Here is a 25,284-nt window from a genome sequence, read left to right as displayed (position 1 = left end):
TGACACGAACTATTTGACGCTGACTCAAACTCAAACATTTTATTTGCCATTATGTAGGTATAGATAGAATACAGGAAAAAGTTCATTAACCTACTCAGCCAATTACATATTGCATGCAATTTCAATTTACGCCTCAGATCATAGATTTCTATGATCTGAGATTTACGCAATAGAGAATATGCAAGGTTTTTTTTATTTCTCACATTTCAGTAGCCTTGGCATTATCAAATCAATTAGTGCTTTTCTTTAACAAAAATTTTAAAAGTTACCTAAGATACCTGACGTTAGAGATCTCATGACGTCATTGGTCATGTTAGAACGACACGCAGAGTCCCATACAAGTTACTATGGGCGGGTGACATTTTGACGTCACGCTCAGCTATTTCCATACAAAGTTTAAACACTTGTAACTTTTTTGTTTCCAGTCCGATTTCCATACTAGTATTTCAGAAATTCTATGATTTATCTAGTTTATTTATACGTAATTTATTAACTTTTAATATCGATGCATATTCTCTATTGAAATTGCCTTTACCTAAATACAATTTTGTAACTGAAGACATTTTTTGTCTGTAAACACACTGTCTCAATTGGGCCTTGAACCCACGACCTTTCGCTTGCTAGAAGATTGCTTCTAACCAGCAACCACTGATCTACGGAGACTATCCGATACATACCTACATTCGATAGATGAAATTATCAAGTAATTTGAATCAATTTTCACCGGCATTTAATGAATGAAAAGTCGCTTTAAAATTATTTCAGGAAACGAAAGGTTATGAGTTCGTATCCTACCGGTTTCCGTCGATTCACTGAAGTAATCCATCATTTTATTTAAAGCATTTATTAACGAAATTCTAATTAGGTTCTTACAGTTTGTTTTCGATTATCTTACTTGATTTTATTTCGATTATTCTGACGCAACGTGACGTTCGCTAAAGCTCCGTTTGTGGTATCAAAACTACCGCCTACCTACAGATAAGGGGGAATCCCCTATTTTATACCATTGCCAAGTTGTCAACAATGGCGTCTCAGATTCTGAACAGAAGCGTGTTATTATGGCTCCAAGAATTTCGTTTCCAAGTTGAAATGGTCTCTAAAAACATTAATCTTGACCTGATTCCAATAATCGTTTGTTAGGAAAATAAAAGCCTATGATGGGAAGTTGTTTTTGGCGTTTTTCAGTACCTACCTACCTACGAAATGAGAAAAAACATCTACTAGGTAGTAGTAGGTAGATTCTTTTACTAATTCTACACTAATATTATAAAGAGAAAAGATTTGGTTGTTTGTTTGTATTGAATAGGCTCCGAAACTACTGGACCGATTTGAAAAATCCTTTCACCATTAGAATCTTCTTTATTTCTAATGAACATAATTATTTAAGCTTTATATTTTTTATTGGCGGTACGAAGTTCGCCAGGACATGTAGTTGTTTATAGATGGTTTAATGCCCATTTATACCATTAATCCCTAATTTTTAAGTGATCCCCATGGTAACAAACAGGAATTTTGTTTTCAAAGGGGTCACTTAAAGTTAGGGATTGATGGTGAAAAAAGGCATAAGTATACCAAAAATGATAATAAGGATTAATTCGTACGATCGATGGCACATCAAAGTAACTTAACTAGGTATTGGTATCTTAATCAGATGTTTTAGGTGCTATTTCTCTAAAACGTTTTATGTGATATCGACTGTACATTTTATTACTGACGCAAAGTGATATTTTGAAAAAATCGAGATAATTTTTTCTTGACTTTTTTATGCAATAGGTACAAAGCAGGTATTTGACAGCAATCACACCTGATGTTAAGTGAGATGCAGTCTAGGATGGTGCATACCTGGCTACTGCCTTGTAAGTGCCTATTCACTCTCGCCTATTCACTCGTGACGTCGTGACTATCTAAAAGAGCTTTAAGCTTTGATACCTCTTCTTCTTGTCGTGTCGACAACAAACCTACTTACACGGCGTCAACCTAAAACCAAAGTAAATACAAATGAGTAGGTCATTTTCATAGAAACGCACCGAGGGCGGTTTGTATGTGAGCGCGCGCCAATACGTATGCGGCGCACGCACACACTGACAAAATTAGGGGCAACTCACCGCTAATCAACGCTAAATTTTGTCAGTGTGTGCGTGCGCGCCGCATACGTATTGGCGCGCTCACATACAAACCGCGCTCGGGCGTTTCTATGAAGATGACCTACTGATTTGTATTTACTCTGCTAAAACTGCCACAAGAGTGTTGTTGTCAGTAGCCTTCATTAAATCTTCCTGCGTGCAGTTATTAGGGCACGTAGGGCACATACCTCTTAAAATCTTGACAAAAAATATACGTAAAAAACTAATACTTATCGACAACAAATAAACTTACCTAACTAGGTGTTTCATTAACCATTAATCTTCTTAACATAGCAACATAGGTGGCTTACAATGCATTGTACGAAATCGATACCTGTATACAAATAATCGCATCGTTTATAATTTACGCTAGGGTATCATCAAAGTGTATCGATCGTTACTCTGTTCAAACAGCAGTGTTTAATCGATTGGAATTATTCGATTCTTGTCGCGATATACTCGTATCGTATTGTATGCATTTGATTTTATTGGATCCGAGTTTTAGGTATTAGCAATAGGTATTACCGATGGGTGGTGATGACCCAACTCACCTAATCCAAAAAAAAAAAAAAAGGTTTTGTGGGATCCAACGCCAAAAATATTAAGCTGAGATCAAAATTGAGATCCAATTAATAAGTACCTTCTTATGAATCCATGGTTGAGAAATTTTTTAAGGTCGTTTTTGAAACGTTTTTTTCTTTTTTAGACGTCATCAGTAGGGTGTCCCTTATATGGCCGAAAAAAAATTTTTTTTAGATATTGAAATGCATACCCTCTATTTCTTTTCGTACTACTCAGACATACTTAAATACAAAATTTCATCATCCTACGTCCACATTAACCCGTGCCGACTTAGCTCTGAAGATTTTGAAAAAATGCTGGTTTTACCCCTTTCGTTATGTAGTTAAATCAATTTAAATATTTATTTTTTATAAAATATTTATAAAAAGAAGATAACATTACAGATCAGACAATATATTTTACTTTTGAGGGACCCTTTTTTACATTCTGGATACAGATTTCCATGCTCCTGAATATTGGCCTGATTTTTGCTACACTGTGCGTAGCAAAAAAAGCTTTTGCTCTTCCTTTGCAGTGATCAAACCATGAAAATCTTGCATAAGCTTTATAGCTCTTTCAGCTGTATCATTAACTACCCTTAAAGAAGCACTTTTTTGCCTTTAAATAGGCAACATCTTTATCTCATATAGAAATGTGTCTCAGGGGGAAATTATTATCAATTTTCAATCGAGAAAATAAATTTATACTCTTGACAGACACAAAACCACTCAATGGTTTTCCAGCGACAATAAATAAGGCAGTATTATTATCAATTCATTAAAAACAGGATAAAAAATTAGTACAAAGTCCTATTTACCATAGAAATAATCATACCTTCTTCAGATGGAATGTATCTCTTCCCAGAATCATACATACTCTCTCTTTATACTTTTACTACAATATTGACGGTGTTTGTTCATGACCTTCATCATCAATGAGTGATAAAACGGCAATTTCTTCTGATATGAAGTACCAAAGATGTTGACTAAACTTGCTCAGGGCTGCTTTGGAAATCAATTTGTCAACACTCTCATATACCTTTTGGAAAGTGGATGTCAAGAGTTCCTTAAGGCTTTCCTCAGAGCTGGTAAGCTGGTCGTGATGTCCTTGCGTTTGTATAGAATTTTGCGTAGTAAGAGATGACGATAAACCTCCGAAACATATTTGCTCTATTTTTTATTTATTTATTTATTTATTTAATTTTCTTTGTCTTGCACTTTCTACTTTCTTAACTAACTTTTTGTCTACACCTTAACACTCTAGACGCCTTGGTTTTATTTGTTTTTGTTAAAATATTTTATTTGTTTTTAAATCCTCCTCACCGCGGCGCTTATAAATATTGATTTTTTTAAATAATTTTTCTTGCAACTCCCTCCAAGCATGGTGAAGATACACAAGTTTTTTTTACACAGTTAGGCTCTGGTAGGATTTATAGCTTTTCCCAAAATATAATACACTCCCGAATGATAAGATTAGAGGTTTCAATAACATTTAATTAACTTCGCATAATATGTTCAAAAATACTGCAAAAACTTGACGATTAACGGTAAAATAATGATAAATTTACGTCCCCGACTAAGAAAATACTTTTTTTATTGCTTCTTAATTCCACAGCCATCTTCTAAATGTCAAACAATAGGTGTTTATCACGAGATTAATTGAGAACAAATGACAAATACCGCGAATACGCACCGCTACTGCCGCGCAACATGTTTCGATGCAAGTCGGCACGGGTTATCGTACTCCAAATAAGGTAAAAATTTATTTCCGAGTGTTTTAGAGGCAAACAAACAAAACTAAGACCTATGCGTTACAAATTTAAAACTTTGAAAAATAAGGGACACCCTAGTCATCAGTCACCAGTCTTTTTCACAAGAACGTAATTGGAAACGTCAAAATCGTGGGTTTAGTTAGTCCACCACATGCGTCAAAATTAACAATTTTATAGAAGGGTGCTGATATTTTAAATTAGTTTGTGAGTTTCTTTTACTATTTAGCGTCTTTCGGTTCTCAAAAAAATTTTTTTTCAATGAATCAAGATCAAAAAATAATGGAATAATCAAAACAAAAAACTCCTATTGACTGTTGCGTAAATTTTGTAAACAGCAAAAACAAAAACCGTTAACAACATATAAATAAACAAGTTTAATGTTTAATTGTAAGTATATTTATCTTCCTATTTTACTGGCTTGACCTCCACTGTTCGTTTCCGTCTGTCTCCATATTATCTTTATACAGACAGTAGGTTAAAATTCGGTTTTATGTATTTTAAAATACCATAAACAAACTGGATACGTGCCAATGTGTGGGTGTTTGCTGAAACTGTGGCAATCTCTTAACTATTTACTGTCTATGATATTATGATTGAATTTGTATGGCTAAAATTGTATGAAAAATAAAATTATAAGTGTCTCGTAATTTTACGATTTTGTTTTGTCACTTTCTGTCAAATGTTGATTCCTCTACAATGGTAAGAGGTGGTAAGAGGCAGTGTTTCATTAAAAAAGTGTTATGTGTTTTTTAGTTTTTATGAGTATGTAAAAGGGTTAAAAATCAAGCAATTCAGTATTTGAATTCCTTTTTAATTAAAAATCGTACTGAAAATATTCGAATCTAATTTTAATACAAATATTTTAATTGTTTTTTGTTTTTTTTGAGTAAAAAAGGTTTAAAAATTAAGCAGGAGGCATTTTTGTGAAGCTTTGGAAGTCCTATTCAATTAAAAATCGTACAAAAAAGTGATTCAAAATACGTCTCGTCATAAAAAATGGCGTCCATGTTTCTCTGACGAAATAACAGCATTACCTCTGATATCCAACAAAAACGAGTGTGCATTGAATTGTATACCTATGTATGCGATATGGACTACAAATTAATATTGTAAAGTAATTGTTTGATCATACAATGTTAATTAATACGATATCTGTATTGGTTTTATCACACCGTTCGTTCGTTTGTAAATATTGCACGGTGAGTATCGATCGATTATTGTCCAAACAAACATAGACACATGTCATGTTATTTAAGGATATACACATTGTAATAAAAACCTACACGATCGTAAAACAAGAATTGTAATCGAACTAAGTAAAGACTATAAACTTTGTGTAGAATTAACTGAGCGTGACGTCACGTTACACGCGCCCATATCGCAAATGGGTGTGACGTCACGGCATTTCGAAATTCGGTGCTGGTATTTTTTGAGGTGTTTGAAAATAAACACTCGATTATTAATTGGATGGATAATGAATTTGCCTTATGAACGATAAAAAATATCTGTTTTAGATGTTTTCTTATAAAAGAGATTGCCACGAATAAAATTAATTTAAAAGCTAGATATCGACTGATTTTGTATAGAAAATTTTGCTGGACTCAGGTAGGCTTTAGTATAATGGTGCACGAACAATACATTATTATGAATAATGGCCGATACTTAAGTGTGAAAAAATAGAGTTTATATAAAGCAAATGTTAGTGTAAATTGTCACAAGGTTTGTTGTAATAATATTGTAAGTATTCTAAATATTTGCGAAATGTTATAAGTTATAACAACGTGTTTTTGAAATGACGCAAACGTTTCGCAATAGATTTTTACCAGTAATATTTTGTTAATTTCATATCAATTTTATCTTTTGATTACAGCCTGTATAACACATTATTTTATATCGACGACGTAAGCGCACTATCGCTTTGAGCTTGCATTGTTATCATCAGGTCATTCAGTCTCCATTGCAGGAGCACGACCCTCTCTAATTTACCAGAGGCAAATGGAGGATTTGTCCTGCACTCCCCACGCTGGCCAGACGGGTTAGGCGATTATCACACTGCACCGCGCTCCGCCACGGTACGCGGGACGACAGATTTAATCATTGTATGCAAGTACCTACCTCACTTTGTATAGAAAACACGCGCGGCACAACACACTGACAACGCGTCTGCGCGCGGGATTCTTTATATGTAGCCACGCGGACCGCGGCGGAGCGCGGTGCAGTGTGATAATATTCGCCTTAGGGAGGCTTGCCGGGCTAGGATGCGCGTCGTGATAAAATATTATCGATGATTTGTGGGCTTATCGCGTAAAATCGATAAAATGGCGTGATAAACGCTTATCGCGACGCGCATCCTAGGCCTACTGCTGATGTCTTTTAGTAGCAACTAAAAGGCAAAAATAATTTCAAAAAACGCTTGTGATATTTCAATTCCACGTTGTATAAACAATATTGAAGATAAATGGTGTTCTAATAGCTCAGTATGTACCTATTCAGTTGCCTTATCTATATGTTAGTATATTGATATATCTATTGTTAATTGTTCAGAAATATAAATGATATATTGATGTTTCACGTGTATTACTATTAGTTCAATGCTTGCCTTTTTCAGGCTAGATTACTCGCCTGGTGCCTTTTTATTCAAACTTGCCGAAAAATACAGAAATATTGAAATATATATTTTTATATCTTCAAAATGTTTACTCAGATATGCGACATATTATGTAGGTGAAAGAGAAAATATAATGTTATCTAAAATCCTACTAAATACCTTATGATAAATAATGTTATAACTTAAAATATAATAGTTATAAAATGTAATAATATGTCATATTAACGTAATAGGTTGGTGAAAATGCAATCTGTATAAAATGATACGTCCATCCATGATTGATTACTAAAATATTAAAAATCAAATCAAATATTAATCAAATGCATGTACTAGAACTGACTGACAATGAAAATGAGGAATTTTGTACGTTGAAGGTATAATTGAGATGTTATTCGACAATCGTTATTTTAAGAGTTAAGTATTTCTCAAGTCATTCTGTTTAGTTAAGTTTAAGCCTCCATTATATTGTATAGTTTAACGAGTATGATAAATCTGTGATGTATAATATAATTAATTATATTAGTATAATTAATAGTATAAGTATTTTGAGTGGAGTTCATTTGGATTGGATTGTAGTTGGTTTTCGGTAAATTAAATCTTAGTCAATTTAAAGATGATTTTGATGATTTGTCTGTTAAAATTATTTTGAAGTAAATGGTAAAATTGATCGGAATTTGCTCTTTTATTTATACAAGGTTTCCCGGAATTTGTATAACCCAAAAGCTAGGTAAATAAGCATCTTCAAGGCAAGCTGACTTTAACATATTATTATCGTCACCAGAAATATGAATTACTGTAAGGGACAAAACACAACTTTTCAGGAGAGCCAAAAAACGTTTAAAAAAAATTTAAAGTGCTATAATTTTTATGTTTGTAATGCCATTGAAATGACAACTATGGCAAAATTGCTTTAAATTCAAAGCCCTTTAACATAAGTTTACTGAAATTGAGCTAATCCTTATAGTTTCGGAAATAGACTGTTCCTTACGTTACTTTTTGTAAATTTTTTGTCACTTACACTAATTTTTTTTTGCATTTCATGAATGTTTACAAGATAAAGTTATCAAATTATCCAGTTCATCATGTTACCCAAACCTGTTTAGGCTTAGCAATTAAGTAATCAATACACAACCCAGTTTGTACACAACTAAGTATCAGCTATGCGAGCTAAGCTGAACTAACTTAGCTTATCCCTTGGCCTGCAACCAGCACTGACAATCACTAACGTAGTTTTAGCTTATTTATTGGTGGACGGACAACGTAGTTGTAGTTTAGCTTAGCTTAGTTCACTGAGTATAGTTTTCATTTAGTTTAGCCGGCGGTGGACGTTCGGCTTAAACGCCGTGTCATAATACTAGCCTATGTTTATAACTTAAAATAACATGACCGAGTAACGGATCAACGACACAATTCCGTGGTTCGACCTCCGTCAGGCGGAACGTGTTAGCGTTGGCGGGTTGCCCAATATCCGAGGGCCCTTAAGGTCGGCCCTTGCAAGGCCAGCGGCGTGTTGACTGATTTGTGAGAAGAGTGATACTTAACTTAGTAAAAGAGATAGAATAGAACACACTTTATTGTCCACCTCACAAGACAACAAAAGAAAAATAAAGAAATATACACAAGATACGGCACAATCAGTGTTGCCAACTCGGATTTTGAAAAAGTCGTAGGACAGATTAGAAAATTACGTAGAAATGGTACAATTTCCATATAGAAAATACGTAGATCTACGTACTTTTTTTTCTGAGTGAAATGATGAGAGCAGGGGTAGGTAAAAGTAATAAAACGACAATTTATATTACCTACTCTAAAAGTAGTAAAGTACACTTTTACTGTGTATCATTTTCAGACAAATTGTCTAATACATAATTATATTTGTTGGAAAGAAGGAAGGAAGTTGAAAAATATCGAAATACAACAACACCTTCGAAATCTTAGCACAATTTATAGTGAAGATTCACTTTGACCGTTTGACGGTTTACACACTGTCACGTCACGTCACATTTCAAATTTCATAACAAACAAAGTGCACATTTTAACCAGCCGAAAAGCCTTTTTTTTTGTATGGAGTTTTGACGGATTTGATTTTCGATTCGATCAAAAAGTGCACTTTGTTTATACCCACAGCCCCCCTAGACAAAACGCACTTTTTGATCGAATCGAAAATCGAATCCGTCAAAACTCCATACAAAAAACGGGCTTTTCGACCACTTTTCGACTGGTTTGCGATTATAATTTGCACTTTGTCTCAGGGTTTCTCAAACAGGGGTACGCGTACCCCTAGGGGTACGCCATTCGAGGGCAAGGGGTACGCGACAACATTTACGTAATGGCGGCTCTATAACTGGAAGGCGCGCATGACCGACATGCATAGCGGCGCGCGCGCGACTGACTGAATTCGTAGCTCGCTCGCTCTCGCGCGACTCGCGCGCCCCGCCGCCCTCCCCCGCCGTTTACGAGTACTTACACTGTACTCCGTTTTTGATTCATTTGTTTTACTTTAATGTGTGAGCATATGCGCTTTTTTCGTTGACAGTAAAATAAAAACAAAGTACTTTCAATACATTCACGCGGTTAGCTAGTTTTCAAAATGAATGAGTGGTTAAAAACTGGGTCATTACGCAGAAAATGTCCAAGTAATACATCCAGTTCGCAACCTGCACAAAGTACATTTACTCCAACTGCGTCTACTTCTGCTGAAAGTTCAGTTTTAAACGAAAATCCTGCGACATCGAGAGAACAAGAAAACACAACATCATCGACAAAAAAAAGGAAATATGACGAAGATTATCTGAAAATTGGATTTACGTGCAAAGAAGAATCTCAGTACCCAGAGCCACAGTGTGTAATATGTTCAGAAGTTCTCGCAAATAGCGTGATGAAGCCATCATTGCTGCGAAGACATTTGGAAACAAAACATCCGCAGTATGTAGACAAACCTATAGATTTTTTTGTTCGAAAAAAGAAAGAGTTGGATTCTTCGAAAAAGACTATGAAAACCGTTTTGGCTACTAACTCTGAATATTTACGTGCGTCTTTCCTTGTGGCATATAAAATTGCAAAGACTGGCAAGCCATACAATATTGCTGAAGAGTTGATTTTACCAGCAGCTAAAGATATGGTCAGTTGTGTATTGGGAGATAAATTTTCGAAATTGTTGGATAAAATACCACTTTCAAATGATACAGTTGCACGTCGCATTCATGAAATGGCACATGATGTTGAACATCAACTCGCGCAACGATTACAAAATAATTATTACGCGATTCAAGTTGATGAATCAACAGATATTAGTGGATTACCGAATTTACTTGGGTTTATTAGATATGTGTATAAAAATAAATGTGAAGAAGATTTTTTATTTTGTAAGACCTTGGAGTCTACTACGAAAGGAGAAGATATTTTTAACACTATTCATGATTTTATTGAAAAACATGGCATTGATTGGACAAAGTGCGTTGGCATATCCACTGACGGTGCAAAGGCCATGACAGGAAGGATATCTGGACTAATATCCAGGATTAAAAATCTCGCTCCTGAAGTCAAAAGTGTGCATTGTGCGTTGCACAGAGAAGCATTGGCGAGCAAGAAAATACCTGATGATTTAAAAACAGCGCTTTCAGAGGTCGTCAAAATAATCAATTACATAAAAGCGCGACCGCTAAATTCAAGACTTTTCGCATTATTATGCCGAGACATGGGTAGTGAACATGTTTCACTATTGCTACACTGTGAAGTTCGCTGGTTATCAAAAGGCAAGATATTAGCTCGGTTTGTTGAACTTCGTCACGAAATCTATATATTTTTGAAAGACAGTGACTTCAACCTTAAATTCCGATTTGAAGATGAAACATGGCTTGAAAGAGTAACTTATTTAGCTGACATTTTTTCTTGTCTCAATGAGACGAATGCTTCTATGCAAGGATCCACGTGCACTGTATTCACTGTGCACGACAAAATAAACGCACTTATAAAAAAAATAGAATTTTGGAAAACCTGCTTGAGATCAAATATCTTTGAATGTTTTCCTCTTTTGCATGAATTTATCACAACGAACGCCTTATCCGTGGATTCCGAAACGAAGGCTGAAATCGTTCTGCATCTTTCTCAGCTCTCCGACGAACTGAAAAGGTATTTTCCGGATATTGATAATGCTCAAGATGGCTGGATTCGTAACCCGTTTGCGGTTACGAACGAGAGCATAATATCTAGTTTGACTATCAAGCAACAGGAGTCATTAATAGAAATGTCCGCGGATGAAACTCTTCAAGCTGATTTCAAAACGTTGCCTTTGATAGATTTTTGGGCAGCTAGACAGTCAGAGTATTGCGAACTCTCACGCAAAGCGGTGAATTTCCTTTTACCCTTTGCTACAACATACTTATGTGAGAGTGGATTTTCACACCTGGTCATGATAAAAACTAAGTACAGAAATCGACTTGATGCCGAGTCAGAATTAAGGTTAAAATTGACCAAAATTACACCTACAATTGAATCCCTTTGCAACAAGAAACAAGCACATCCATCACATTAATATTAAAAATACATTTCTTTTGGCACTATGTTTCTTACCTTTTATTTCAAATAAAAACCTTATTTTCTTCAATAGTCAATTTTATTATTTCCTTGGGGGGGGGGGGGGGGGGAGGCAATTAATGAGTTAGGGGTACGCTGTCACCTGGAAATTTTAACAGGGGTACGTGGTGCCAGAAGTTTGAGAAACCCTGGTCTAGACCCACAGATCAAGGCTCTTCAGTGACATTTACAGGGGGGCGCTGTACAGCATTTTTTCTATGAGGAAACGTCAAAATAACATTAGTTCCGACTTTTGCTACATGCCAAATAACCGTGATCGGAACCATGATCGAACTTTTTCGCGAAAGTAAAGGAAACGATGCCCATTTAGCCTATTTTGCAAATTTGATGGAAAATACGTAGATTCTGGGACTAAAGTTCGTAGGTTTGCAAGGAAGGCTTAAAATACGTAGATCTACGTAAAAATACGTAGAGTTGGCAACCCTGGGCACAATACAGGCTTTCGTGAGATGCAGTCTAGGATGGTACATATCTGCCTTGTAAGTGCCTATTCACTCTCGCCTTGAAGAGGCCCGGATTGTTATGTTCGGTAAAGACAGCAGCAGGCAGCGAATTCCAGTCCCTAGCTGTTCGCATTATAAAAGAGTTATCGAAACGCTTAGTGCGAGCTGGTGGAATGTCGACTATGTAGAGATTGTTTCCCGGTTTGATACCTAGTTAAGGTTAGTTTTTTGAAGGGTTTTAGTTTTTAGTAGTTTAGAGGAACGTGTTAGGCGTTGGCGGATTGCCCAATATCCGAGGGCCCTTAAGGTCGGCCCTTGCAAGGCCAGCGGCAGTGTTGACTGATCAACCGACTTCAAAAAAGGAGGAGGTTCTCAATTCGACCCGTATGTTTTTTTTTTTTTTTTTTTTTCTATGTTTGTTACGCGATAACTCCGCCAATTATGAACCGATTTGAAAAAATCTTTTTTCGGCGTATAGGTAATACTTCAAGGGTGGTCCCATTTAAATTTAATAATAGAAAAAACAACCCCCAAGGGTGGAAAATTGGGGATGAACTTTTTTATACGCAATATCTCCGCCGATTATAAATCAATTTGAACGATTCTTTTTTTGTTGAATAGGTATTATCAAAAGGGTGGTTTCATGCGAATTTGAAGAAAATATTTCACCCCCAAGGGTGGAAAATTGGGGATGAACTTTTTTATACGCAATATTTTTAATTTTTAGTTTTTTTTTGTGTTCACGCATTTGAAGTCGGTTTTATTTTTTTTAAAAGTTAATTATTTGTGAGAAGAGTTTGATACCAAGTAAAATACATTTTGGTAACAGACCTTAAAAAAAGGAGGTGGTTCTAAATGCGACTGTATTTGAGTACTTGAGATCTGTCACCCGCTTTGCGCTGAAGGGAAGTAGATTTTAAAAACTTTGAAATATCCTATTTTTTCTGATATCGTTGCTGGTCATATTACTGTCACTTTGCTCTGGGACAAACTTGTTGCAGCAGTGAGATTCAGGTTATGTTTTATACGACCCTTAGGTACTAAGGGTTCAGATTTAGGTACTATATTTCTTTCTACAGAATTATTATAAGTATCAAACCTAGATCTAGACTAAAAAGACCCGAGTAAATTACTTATCTCATTAATATTAGGATTAGTATTAAAGTGCAATTTAGCAAAGATATAAGTAGGTATAATCAAGATACTGTTATGTAAGTTATGCTCTATCCGAGAGCTTTCGGGAAAAAATATATCCCATCAAAAACAATACTTGTCAAAAAAACACGTGTAAATTAAATTATTTAGTGCGATGGCCAAGTCAATATATTTATGTAAAACGTTAAAGATTTCCTGGCCTGGACTTGGTATTACATGGATCTCACAACTTTTTACCGTAGAACAACTGAGTTGCGAGACTTGGTTTTTTTGACAAGTATTGTTTTTGATGGGATCTCATTTCTTTTTGTATTTTGTAGACAGCAGTTATGTATCTAGAAAACTGGACCGAAATTGAAAAATTTTACTCGACTTGGCGGTTGCACTACCGTGCCCCCAAATATCATTTCTTTTTGTATTTTGTAGACAGCAGTTATGTATCTAGAAAACTGGACCGAAATTGAAAAATTTTACTCGACTTGGCGGTTGCACTACCGTGCCCCCAAATATTTTAGTTTTTCCTTGATTCATACACCAAACACTACTTATATTCCAAATTTGAAGCTTCTAGGTCTGCTAGAAGTGCCTTAGAGTTTTGATGATCGGTGAGTCAGTGAGTCAGTCAGTGAGTGACAAAATTAAGTAACTTTGACCCGTTATAATTCTTAAACTACTGGTTCAAATTGAATGAAATTTTAAATATACCTACCGTGTCTTTACAATGCCTGCATAGCTAATGAAAATTCAGCCTTCTAGTTTTATCCACAACGAAGTTACAGGCGGTCGAAAATGGCCTGAATTGCTTCGAGAAAACGATGGTACGGCCGTGCCGCTTTTTTGCTCGACTTGGTGGGGGCACTGCCGTGCCCCCAGATTTTATTTTCAATTATAATTTAACTTAACTAACCGGGTTTGATGCTCAGGCGCAGGGCTGCTTATCGCCAACAAATGCAAGCTCAGCGTCTAGACGACATCGTCCGATCATTCGTAGAACCGAGGTACTTAGAGCTCGTGTAACATGTAGGTCATACTTGTTTTTCATTTATGGTAGTTCTAAGGAAATAAATTCTTATAAAACCTTGATCGCTACCGATAAGGAGAAATCAAAGAAACCTCAAGAAAGTTTTTTACCTTGCCTTAATGGATCCAATGTCGTTTTGAACGAAACTATACTGCCCTAATGGAACGCGATGTATCATCTTTATTATTTTAGCCACAAGACGTAAAATATACATCGATACCTACTTTTATACTTACTAATATTATAAAGCTGAAGAGTTTGTTTGCTTGAACTTGCTTATTTCAAGAACTACTGATCCGAATTGAAACAATATTTTTGTGTTAGATAGCCCATTTATCTAGGAGGGCATAACATCACCCTACAGCCAATAGGGGCGGAGTAATAAAGAAAAATGATGCAAAAACGGGAAATATTATTCAAACTATTTTCACGCGTTTGAAGTCGCGGGCACAGGTAGTAAACAATAAAAAGCTTTTTGACTTTGAGCGACAATGATTTAGATCCACACCCTTTTAATCTCGGTACAAATCAATCATCGTTAATGAATGAACAGAACCACGCAGTAGCACCCGCCCACTGCTTTATTATTTATAGTGAGCTTTATATGAACGTGTGGGAAGTACGAATCGGTAAGGATGGAACTGTGTGAATTACTATAAATAAATACTGTAGGAGAACGAAAGTGACTGACATAGCCCGCAGAATCGCTAAAATCAAGGGGTAGTGGGCGGGGCACATAGCTCGTAGAGCTGATGGCCGCTGGGGCAGAAAGTTTTGGAGTGGCGACCACGAGCCGGAAGACGTAGTGTGGGCAGGCCCCCCACTAGGTGGACCGACGATCTGGTGAAAGTAGCGGGAAGAACCTGGATGCGCACAGCGCAGGACCGGTCGTTATGGAAATCCTTGAGGGAGGCCTTTGTCCAGCAGTGGACGGCATTTGGCTGAAAGGAACGAATGAACGAACTGTAGAAGGGTGTTTCCAGGGCACATACGCATCCCAAATATACGTCTAAACTTCGAACTCCTCCTATGTACTCTGATTCAGGTCCAATGACAGTTTAACTTTCCCCCGGGACAAACTTGACCTTCACTGGTTGGGTTTTATTGGCGGTCAAGCTGTAGATCCTGGCTACACAGGAGTTCCAGCGGTGGGAACGAGTAATGGGACTATCCCAAGTAGTCCCGTATCCCAAATATAGGTTTAGTTAGATTTCAGGGATCATCAGGGAAAAAAATGAAGGCGCCTCTTAAACTATGTTTTTGAACCCTGAATACTTTTTGCCGTATATTCCATTGTTACGGAACGTTAGTTTTTGTTAATATTAGTTTTTTGCTCGGGCTTTTTATACTTTTATTTGCGCACTCGTCTGAGACCCAAGGTTGTGAACTTGTCGGGTTTGCATTTGTGCTGCCACTGTTGAATAATACCTTTTTGTATTTAATATCACTTAAGAGTAGGCGCACACCGTTGATTTTTAGTTGGCCGATAGTTGTGCCCGATTTTAAATTGTATGAAGAATCGGCCAAATCGAATCGGCGTAGTGTGCGCACTCCCATACATGCCCATACTGATCGACTGCCCGACTAAACTATCGGCCGACGAAAAATCAACGGTGTGCGCCTACTCTTAATCTTTTTATAATAATTAATTATTATCTCTATTCGCCTGTAATATTACTGGCGGAGGTCAAAAGCAGTTCAAATGTCGATAAGAAAAAAATAAGAAGTATCTCTACTTCTTATTTTTTTTCTTGTGTTTAGTGACTTCTCAGTCACTTAAGATTTCGATGTTTTCAATAAGTTGGTACTTGATCACCACTTTAACCAGAATCACCCTTATAAAATGAGAAAGGCTTTTACATTAATATTCTAAAGTATAATAAGTATGTAGTCTACTTTATTTTAATCAGGTTAATGCTCGAATATTAGGTCATGACGTCACTACATGGGAACTATGAGCTGATTAATATTTTTGCATTATATTACTTTACCGTCCAAAATTCAGTCTTCAAGACTGTGCGCTACCTTAACTGTAACCATAACCGGTGTTTTTGTATGGAATTTGAGTGACTTTTGACGTCAACTCAGAGTCAGTTCGCAACACTCAAGAATGGAGTTGCCTTGCCATTTTCCAAAAGTCCCGGAAAACAAAAAATATTTTTTGACAACTGAAAATGCTTGACCAAGTGGCCATCAGACCAAAAGTCTGAATGTGTGGCATTATTTCCTTGCTTTGAAAAAGCCTATAAAGATCCGGGACAAAAATTTAGTAGACTACCAGTGGAGGTAGTAAGTCGATTTGATGAGTGTCACAAACTGCACCCACGTAATAAAATAATGCCTAGGTGAGGATGTTAATTAAATTGCTTCCATAACACAAAGTGGTGTGTTGTTGTCCATTTGTCAAAGTGCTGCTAAAAGTGTCAATTTGCACGTTTCCAAAATCGTGGGGTGATGATTATGTAAGAAACTTTTGTCACGTCTTGTGACATATCACATGTGATTCTAATCTTTGTCCAAATAAATAAATAAATAAAAGGTTATTTAAGATTGCATTGTACATACTTTTCCATAGAGACCCGTTTAATGCTAAGGTTGTGCCAACATACGCTTCAGTTCATAAAGTAGGTAACTGAGATTTCTACGCTAGGCTAAGACAATATTTTCAAATCAGTCAGTATTAGCCAAATGACGTCCACTGCTGGACAAAGGCCTCCCTCAAGGATTTCCACAATGATCGGTTCTGATGCCCGCTGCTTGTATCCAGGTACTTCCCAAAATATTTGATCAGTAACAGGCCTCCCACACCACCGAAAATCTGGAGAAGTTCGCACGTTAAGCACCTGGATGCGGGTAGCGCAGGACCGATCTTGTGGAAATCCTTGGGGGAGGCCTTTGTCCAGCAGTGGACGGCATTTGATTGAAAGTAACGATTTAATCGGGGAACCAGACGCAGGTTAGCGTACCATCCCTATATTGTTGACATTCCACCAGCTCGCACTAAGCGTTTCGATGACTTTATAATGCGAACAGCTAGGGACTGGAATTCGTTGCCTGCTGCTGTCTTTCCCGAAAACTATAATCTGGGCCTTTTCAAGGCGAGAGTGAATAGGCACTTACAGGGCAGATATGTACCATCCTAGACTGCATCCCACTTAACATCAGGTGCGATTGTGGTCAAATACCTGCCTTGTTATGCATAAAAAAAAAGAATTTAATGTTTTATTGCTGATAGCAACAGCCAATGTTCTAGTGTTGCATTATTTGCATTTTAATAAAACAGCATTGTTAACAACGTGTTTTTACTAAACATTTAGTTTTAACAAAGGTCAAACATAAGACATTGAAGACAAAAGGTCTTTGAATAGTAGGTATCTTCTTAATATTTGAATTTCAATTAATTTCGCGTCTAAAACATTGACGTAATATGAAAATTTTACGTCAACTGATATTAATATCCTAAACTATTTTTAATTTTGTCTAATTTTTACATTTGAAACAATACAATGCCTCCACCTGTAACTTCAAGTCATTATTGTTAGTAGTGATTGAGTTTCTTGCGCTGCTTCTTCTCAGCACTGGCCCATTCATTGTCCCGAAGCAGTGGTAGGGTCAATACTGGGACGTGTAAATCTTTTTAAAAGCCCACTTGAAAAATCAAATGAGTTTTTATTAAATTAGCATTGTCTTCACTGGTCACATTCCCACCTGTGGGGATTAACCTGGTGGGAACAACGGGAATAAACAGCCCTTAATTACAAAGCGGGAGACAGGTTGATAGGAACTTGGACGGGAAGATATGTACCACAATTAGAACAATAAATGATTGTCAGTTCAGTCTGCAGAGTCTGCACATATTTGATGTACCTACTTGAATTTCGTTATTCTTACCGTTAGATAATTCCTGGCAATTAGTGGTGACTGAGTTTGTTCCGGCGTTTCTTCTCAGCACTTGCCATATGTTTGTCTCGAAGCGCTGGTAGGGCCCAAAAGATAAAGAAACATGTAATGTGCCCCATAAGGGCTACCTTTTCTTTTTTTATTATTTACTATATTTTGACGTTCATAAGTGCCACTTGTGGTCTAAACTGAATAAATATTTTTGATTTTGATTGATTTATTTATTAAGAAATAGTGCAACATACACCAATTTTTTGAGCCCATGTCTATTATCTGTCGTTCTAGGAATACGAATAAAATGATGCAAGCGCATTTGCTATCGCCGCAGTCGGGCGTGCGTTGCGCGCGCGCACCATTTCATTTACAGCATTGGTTCCCAAACTTATTTGAGACGCGCCCATTTCGACCATACAAAAAATTCCGCGCCCCCTCTCCTCCAGTCAAGATGATTTATTGGTCGTATTGAGCAGTCTGGAATGCATTCTCTCAGCGGTCGCAGGTTGTTTTTACTTAAGTACACAGATGGCCCGCGCCCCCCTTTAAAGGTCTGCTACTCCCCTGGGGGGCGCTTGCCCCACTTTGGGAACCAATGATTTACAGGCTTTGTATGATGCCTAAACGCTATTTTCAACCGACTTCAAAAAAGGAGGAGGTTCTCAATTCGACCCGTATGTTTTTTTTTTTTTTTTTTTTTTTCTATGTTTGTTACGCGATAACTCCGCCAATTATGAACCGATTTGAACAAATCTTTTTTCGGCGTATAGGTAATACCTCAAGGGTGGTCCCATTTAAATTTAATAATAAAAAAAACAACCCCCAAGGGTGGAAAATTGGGGATGAACTTTTTTATACGCAATATCTCCGCCGATTAAAAACCAATTTGAACGATTATTTTTTTGTTGAATAGGTATTATCAAAAGGGTGGTTTCATGCGAATTTGAAGAAAATATTTCACCCCCAAGGGTGGAAAATTGGGGATGAACTTTTTTATACGCAATATCTCCGCCGATTATGAACCAATTTTTTTTGGTCTCAGTGTACTGCCTACCTTCAGTGGTAACATCAAGGTAATAATTAGTTAACTAAAAAGCAAGAAATAAGTAAAATTTTATAAAAAAAAATAAAACCGACTCCAAAAAACCTACACTAAAACGTAGAAAAATAATTACTAATTACCTACTTATTTATTAGGACGAATTATTAATATTTATGTAGGTATACCATGATTGATACTTTTGGAGTCGGTGCAGGCAAACTTTACATGTTTCATAATCTTGGCACCGACTCCAGAAGTATCAATCATGGTATACCTACATAAATATTAATAATTCGTCCTAATAAATAAGTAGGTAATTAGTAATTATTTTTCTACGTTTTAGTGTAGGTTTTTTGGAGTCGGTTTTATTTTTTTTTATAATAAGAAAAATATTACCTTATTTTAGGTGTAATCGATTCAGATTGATTAATTGATCAAAAAACAAAACAATAATAATTGTGTTGTGACTAATGGATGATACCAAAGCCAGGTGTCACATAATGATTAATGAACGAATTAATCGATTGTACGAGTATTTTATCTGACAACCTTGTGATAAAATAATTATAAGTCAGATAAAGATATCGGTACTTTTTCTGTGTATTTTTGTCTAGTCATTTCAGCCATAGGACGTCCACTGCTGAACATAGGCCTCCCCCAATGCTATCCATGTTGATCGATTATGTCACTAGGTACCTATTTATAAATCTGCTGACGTGGATTTCGCAGAAGAATGCACTTGGGTGGGCGTGATACTGATAAGAAATGTAGGACTACAATGTGCAGCGGGGTTTCTGTGAAAAACGTTATCAGAAGTTTCGAATGTTGCCATCCCCGTCGCACCGAATGCCGATATTTGATCCGATATTTGATTGAAAAACTATCCCATGTCCTTTCGGGACTCAAACTATCTCCCTGCCAAAGGATGATGGGCACAAATGTATGGAAAGTGGTACCCGCTCCAATAGCCATAACCAATATATATTTCAAAAAGCCTTTAGATGTAGGAAAATATCTGCTATTGGGCCAGTTCTAATTCACGTTTTGAAAGCAGTAATTCCACTAAGTATTTATTATAAGAAAGTATAACACAATCATCCATGTATTATACGAGTATGTACTATGACTACAATCTATTAATATAACTAAAAGAAGCATTGAAAAGGAAAGGATTATACCTACGACGAACTACCCAAGCTACTAGCCCTTGATTCTCTTTCATCATCATCATCATGATCATTTTAGCCATAGCACATCCAGTTGAACATAGGCCTTCCCCAATGATTTCCACAATGGCCGGTTGGTTGCAGGCGTTGCAGCCTGCATCCAGCGTATTCCCGTTACCTTTATGAGGTATGGACTTATTGGGTCTTGTGGGTTTATTCACTTTAGCAACCCATAATAAAATCCTTAAGAAGTAATAAAATTCTAACCCCTTTATTAATAAAATTAAGTTACACCCTAGTTGAACTCTGGCTTAAATTGTCATTTGGTATGGAAATGTCATTTTAATCCATGGTTCATCCTAGGTATAACTTTTTATTAATAAGGGGTAGTAGTTCTTCAAATAAAAATATTTAATTCACAATAGAGTTAAGGAAGGATGCTGGAGCAGTAAACCCTTCATGCCTCGCATAACCTAAGTACCATACGATGGACACGTGTGATACTTCGACCACACAAAAAGTATGTTTTCTTCGAACGCAACCAGATCTGAGGCTGGTGGCCATAGTAAATGTTGTTCGTCTTGGTAAGACCTTTCAAATGACACTACAAACGTAACTATTGGAGCCGGGTACCATTCTGCAAAAAAGTATGTTTATCTTCGAACACAACCAGATCTGAGACTGGTGGTCATAGTAAAAGTTGTTCGTCTTGGTAAGACCTTTCAAATGACACTAGAAGCATATCTATTGGAGCCGGGTACCATTTTGCCCATTGTCCTTTCATCAAAGTCGGTTCAGTGGTTTAGGCGTGAAAGCGCCACAGACAAAGTTACTTTCACATTTATAATATTAGTAGGTATTGCTAATTTGCAAAGAATGCTATGTTGTTTATTGTTGAGTTAGTCCGATGATAAAGCCTGAAGGTGCCCTGTGTTGCAACTTTAAACTGATTCATATTGATATCACAATAGATAGAAAGCAGGTACTAGCTCAAAGATTAAGATCCTTATCAGTTCTTTTATATCTATGTAATTGTTGTTTTAATTGCTTTTGTCTGACTAAGCTTCGTTGATAGGCCCTGTGTGTTTAATGACGTGCTATCTATAACACTGCACAACAGCATTTCTGATGATTGGGTTATGTTACATGATATTAGTCTAATTTTTAATGACGATTTCAAATCTGTGATTGAAATTTCTGTATCAGCTCTGGTTAAAAAAATATGACACTTGGGACTTTTTGTAATAAAACACTCTTTTTTTAGAGATGATCCTATTTTATGAAGTTGTTAAGTTGAAAAAACTTTCTTTTATTTGACTTCCTTGCTGAAGCTGAAGGCAGACAGCTCTTCTGAATGCTTCAACAGCAGTCAGCCATCATGTGTGCATTCCAGTGGCCCTGATAGCGTCCCTCTTTTGTACGAAGGCCCTGGTGGATTTGCTCGCCATGTTCTTCACTTAGATCCTTTAGAGTTGTGAGAAAATTGTTCAGGTGATTGCAAAGAGAGTGTAATTTGATTTTTATATTACATCCGACCAAAAAAACATGTTTGTAAGAGACTCATACGTTGTTAGATGTGTACAAATAGTAAGACTTTTTCGGATTTTCCAAATAAAAAATTAATATGCCAAAATAACTCATTCCATGTTTTTTCTGAAGACTTGAAGATCCTAGATCTCTGAAACGATCGTTTAAACCATCTTGGCTACATGGTTTTGAAATTTTCGGGTCACATTTAAAGTCTCTACAACACTGCCAGCTTTCGCCTCAAAATCTTCCTGTGAAGTATCAGCATGAGGTTCAGGTGACTTCTTAGGGTTGAAAAGACGTCTACATGCCAAACGTATGCAAGGAATTACCATTTAGTTCATTTTTTTTGGTATATACCATTTCTGTTCAAAAATAAATATAACAGTCGTCGCGATGGTTCAAGGGTTCCATTCAGATCATAGCGGTTTCGTACCTAAATCTACACATATTCTTATTTGTTCACAAACGTAAAAACTCGACGTATCTTTTTCACGCCTTTTGCGGAATTCAAGGCTTATCTTTCATTTCCACTGGGTCCGCAAACTAATTTTTGTAAGCCAATTTTACGAACTTTGTCACATTTAAACGGATTATTTCAACATATCCTCTTCGCAAATGAAACAAAATTGATTTAGATCATTCACACTAACACTTCTTAATGCCACCATATTCAATTATACAAAGAAAACATAGTATTTTTTGAACTGTCGGCGAATTAAGACTGAAATTTAGCAATTTTTGAGTGAAAGCTATAACACGTAAACAAGAGCTGCTACGAAAAAATGGACGGCAGATTCAGAATCAGCGACGTCAAATTAGTAAACATCATGTAATGAAAGTCAATCATCAGCCAAAAGTTGCAATTTTGTTGTGCAGTGTAATCTATGGCCTGAGCCAGATCGATCGGGTACCGGTATCTAAGCGGAATGTTGCCAGTACGGGCCTGTGGTTCCGTATTTAATAATGAAAACTTGTTCATTGAAAGTACAAAAAAGCACCGTCATTTAGTTCGTTTACGGATCTCATTTCTGATCTCGTAAAGAAACACTGAGTATAGAGTTCTCCTCCATATTTGAGCTTTTTTATAAGACCTTCAGTGAAAAGCCACGTTTTACAACGATTTATGTCATCCTTGGTGGTAACACACACTGATTGTAGACTTTCGTCGATGCTGCGTGGTTTCCCGAACGCTCTGCCCAGGCGAGTTGGATTCGACTATTGATTTCTTTGTTTGACCTACCTAGCTAAATCTTTGAATTGGAAATATTCTGGAATGTTTCCAATAAAAGATTATCTAACCTATAATAATTTAAATTCGGATACATCCGACTTTCGGATGATCTTGGCACCCCAACGTGTCGCATTCAAACCAGTTATTCATCTTTTGAAGTTCAAACACTTAATACTTAATGTGCTATTAAGGACGTAGCACATTTATCAACCCGGAAAGGGATCGTAACCGTATCAACCCGAGTTGGTCAGTATTCTTTGTATGAAACTCCATAATGCAATGCACACTTATCCGCACCGTAACGTAAACGCCTCGACTTGCGGTTGACAGCGCGCGATAGGCGATGACAGCTAGCGAAAGGCGATACGGTGATGATCCCTTTCCGAGTTGATAAGTCTGCTATGAGCTTTATTCGTACCCATTTGACTACGCAACCCTTAAATGCATACTACACATTCCAGCGATTGATATTAATACGCTTCAGTACCACTCACTATCGGCTCAGTATTAAACCGAGCTAAGTAAACAATGGTATAGCAACGTACACACGACAGCACATCAGGCTACCCATTTTTGTCGCAAATTCGCTCTTATTACAACTGCACAACAACCCACAGTGGTTACGTTAACGTGCCCTCGTCTGTACATGTCGGAAATAATGGAACAAACGGATGTAGCGCGATAAACAAGCTTTACTACTATGTGCTACTATGTTGTGGTGACACTAAGGTTTAGTTGGTAATTGAATTACGAGTATCATTGTTCATCACCATTTAAGTCTATTGAGCCCACTGTTAGGAGCAGCCTTAACTTCGATCTCCCCCTATGTTCATCTAATTAATTTCGGTACGGGTCCAGTGATTGTTTAACTTTCCCCCGGGACAAACTTGACCTACATTGGGTTTTTATTGGCGGTCAAGCTATAGATCCTGGCTACGAGTTTATTTATTTATTTATTTATTTAAGGACAACCAACAAAACATACACCATACATTCGCAATATCCTTATAAATAAATTAAGCTAAGGTGTTGCCTTAATTAAAGGTTGCCACGACATGCACAGAATGTTGGATAACAATAACGTTGCCAAAGTGACAGAATGCAAAACAATGCAAAACAATAAATTATTAACTAACCGTCGGAGTATACAATTCAGAAATTTGTTTTTTGAATTTACGTAGCGAAGATGACATATCAACGCTGGCCCCGGACGAACGTGACAGGTTGCTAAATTGTGACTGAATCCTGTTGATAGAGGAGAAATGACCCAGATTTGTCCTAAAACCATTTGGTTTAAACGGCAGATACCTGGACAACCGAGCTAGTTTGAAGGGAACATTGAATTTAATCTGTTTAATGAGATCAGGACAATCTATGTAACCATTTATTATTTTATATAGGAATAATAGACTATCCAATATTTTCCTGCGGTCTTCCAAGCTATTCAGTTTAAAATAATTTAGGCGTGTATTGTAGCTTGGGAGCTGTTTAGCTAATTTATGTTGATATGACAAATGCCAAAGAAATCTCTTTTGTATTGATTCAACTCTGCGTTTATGTATTTCATAAAAAGGAGTCCAAACGACACTACCATACTCTAATCCCGACCGAACCAGTGAGTTGAAAACAGCAATTTTGCTCGATGCCTTTCTGAAATCCCGACAATTTCTAAGTATGAAACCCAGCAACCTAAAGCCTCTTGTGACTATTTTATCGATATGCACATGAAAACGCAGTTTATTATCAATGCAGACTCCAAGGTCTCGAATGACATCAACTTCTCGTATCACTTGGTTGTCTATATTATATGAGTTAAAATATTGATTCTTATTACGCGAAAAATGTACAAAGTTGCATTTATCAGCATTTAATTTTATTTTATTTATATTACACCACCGCGCGAAGCGATCCAGGTCATCCTGGAGGAGGCGCTGTGGTGGGAGCGACAGGTGGGAATAGTTCCATTTGTTAGGAGCAATCCCATCGAAGGATCACCCTAAAAGCACGAGCTTCCGCTCTTTTCATCCAGTAACTGCCAGCAATCTTCTCAAAGTCAAAGTCAAATCAAAGTCAAAGTATTTATTTGCAAATAATTGATACAATGGTTTAGGTGTTAAATTCTGGTGATCGTCAGTCCCATCGT

At 36.7% G+C, this 25,284-nt stretch overlaps 1 protein-coding gene across 1 annotated transcript in view; it reads left to right on the top strand.

The window, feature by feature from the left end:
* The window catches only part of LOC135084356 (probable ATP-dependent RNA helicase DHX35 homolog), a 53,559-nt gene that overhangs the window by 9,385 nt on the left and 18,890 nt on the right, over window positions 1–25,284 (top strand). The window lies entirely within an intron of this gene.

Source organism: Ostrinia nubilalis, chromosome 26 (genome assembly GCF_963855985.1).
Source record: "Ostrinia nubilalis chromosome 26, ilOstNubi1.1, whole genome shotgun sequence".
Lineage (NCBI taxonomy): Eukaryota > Metazoa > Arthropoda > Insecta > Lepidoptera > Crambidae > Ostrinia > Ostrinia nubilalis.
Note: the sequence above shows the minus strand (reverse complement) of the source record. Positions and strands in the feature narration are given on the sequence as shown.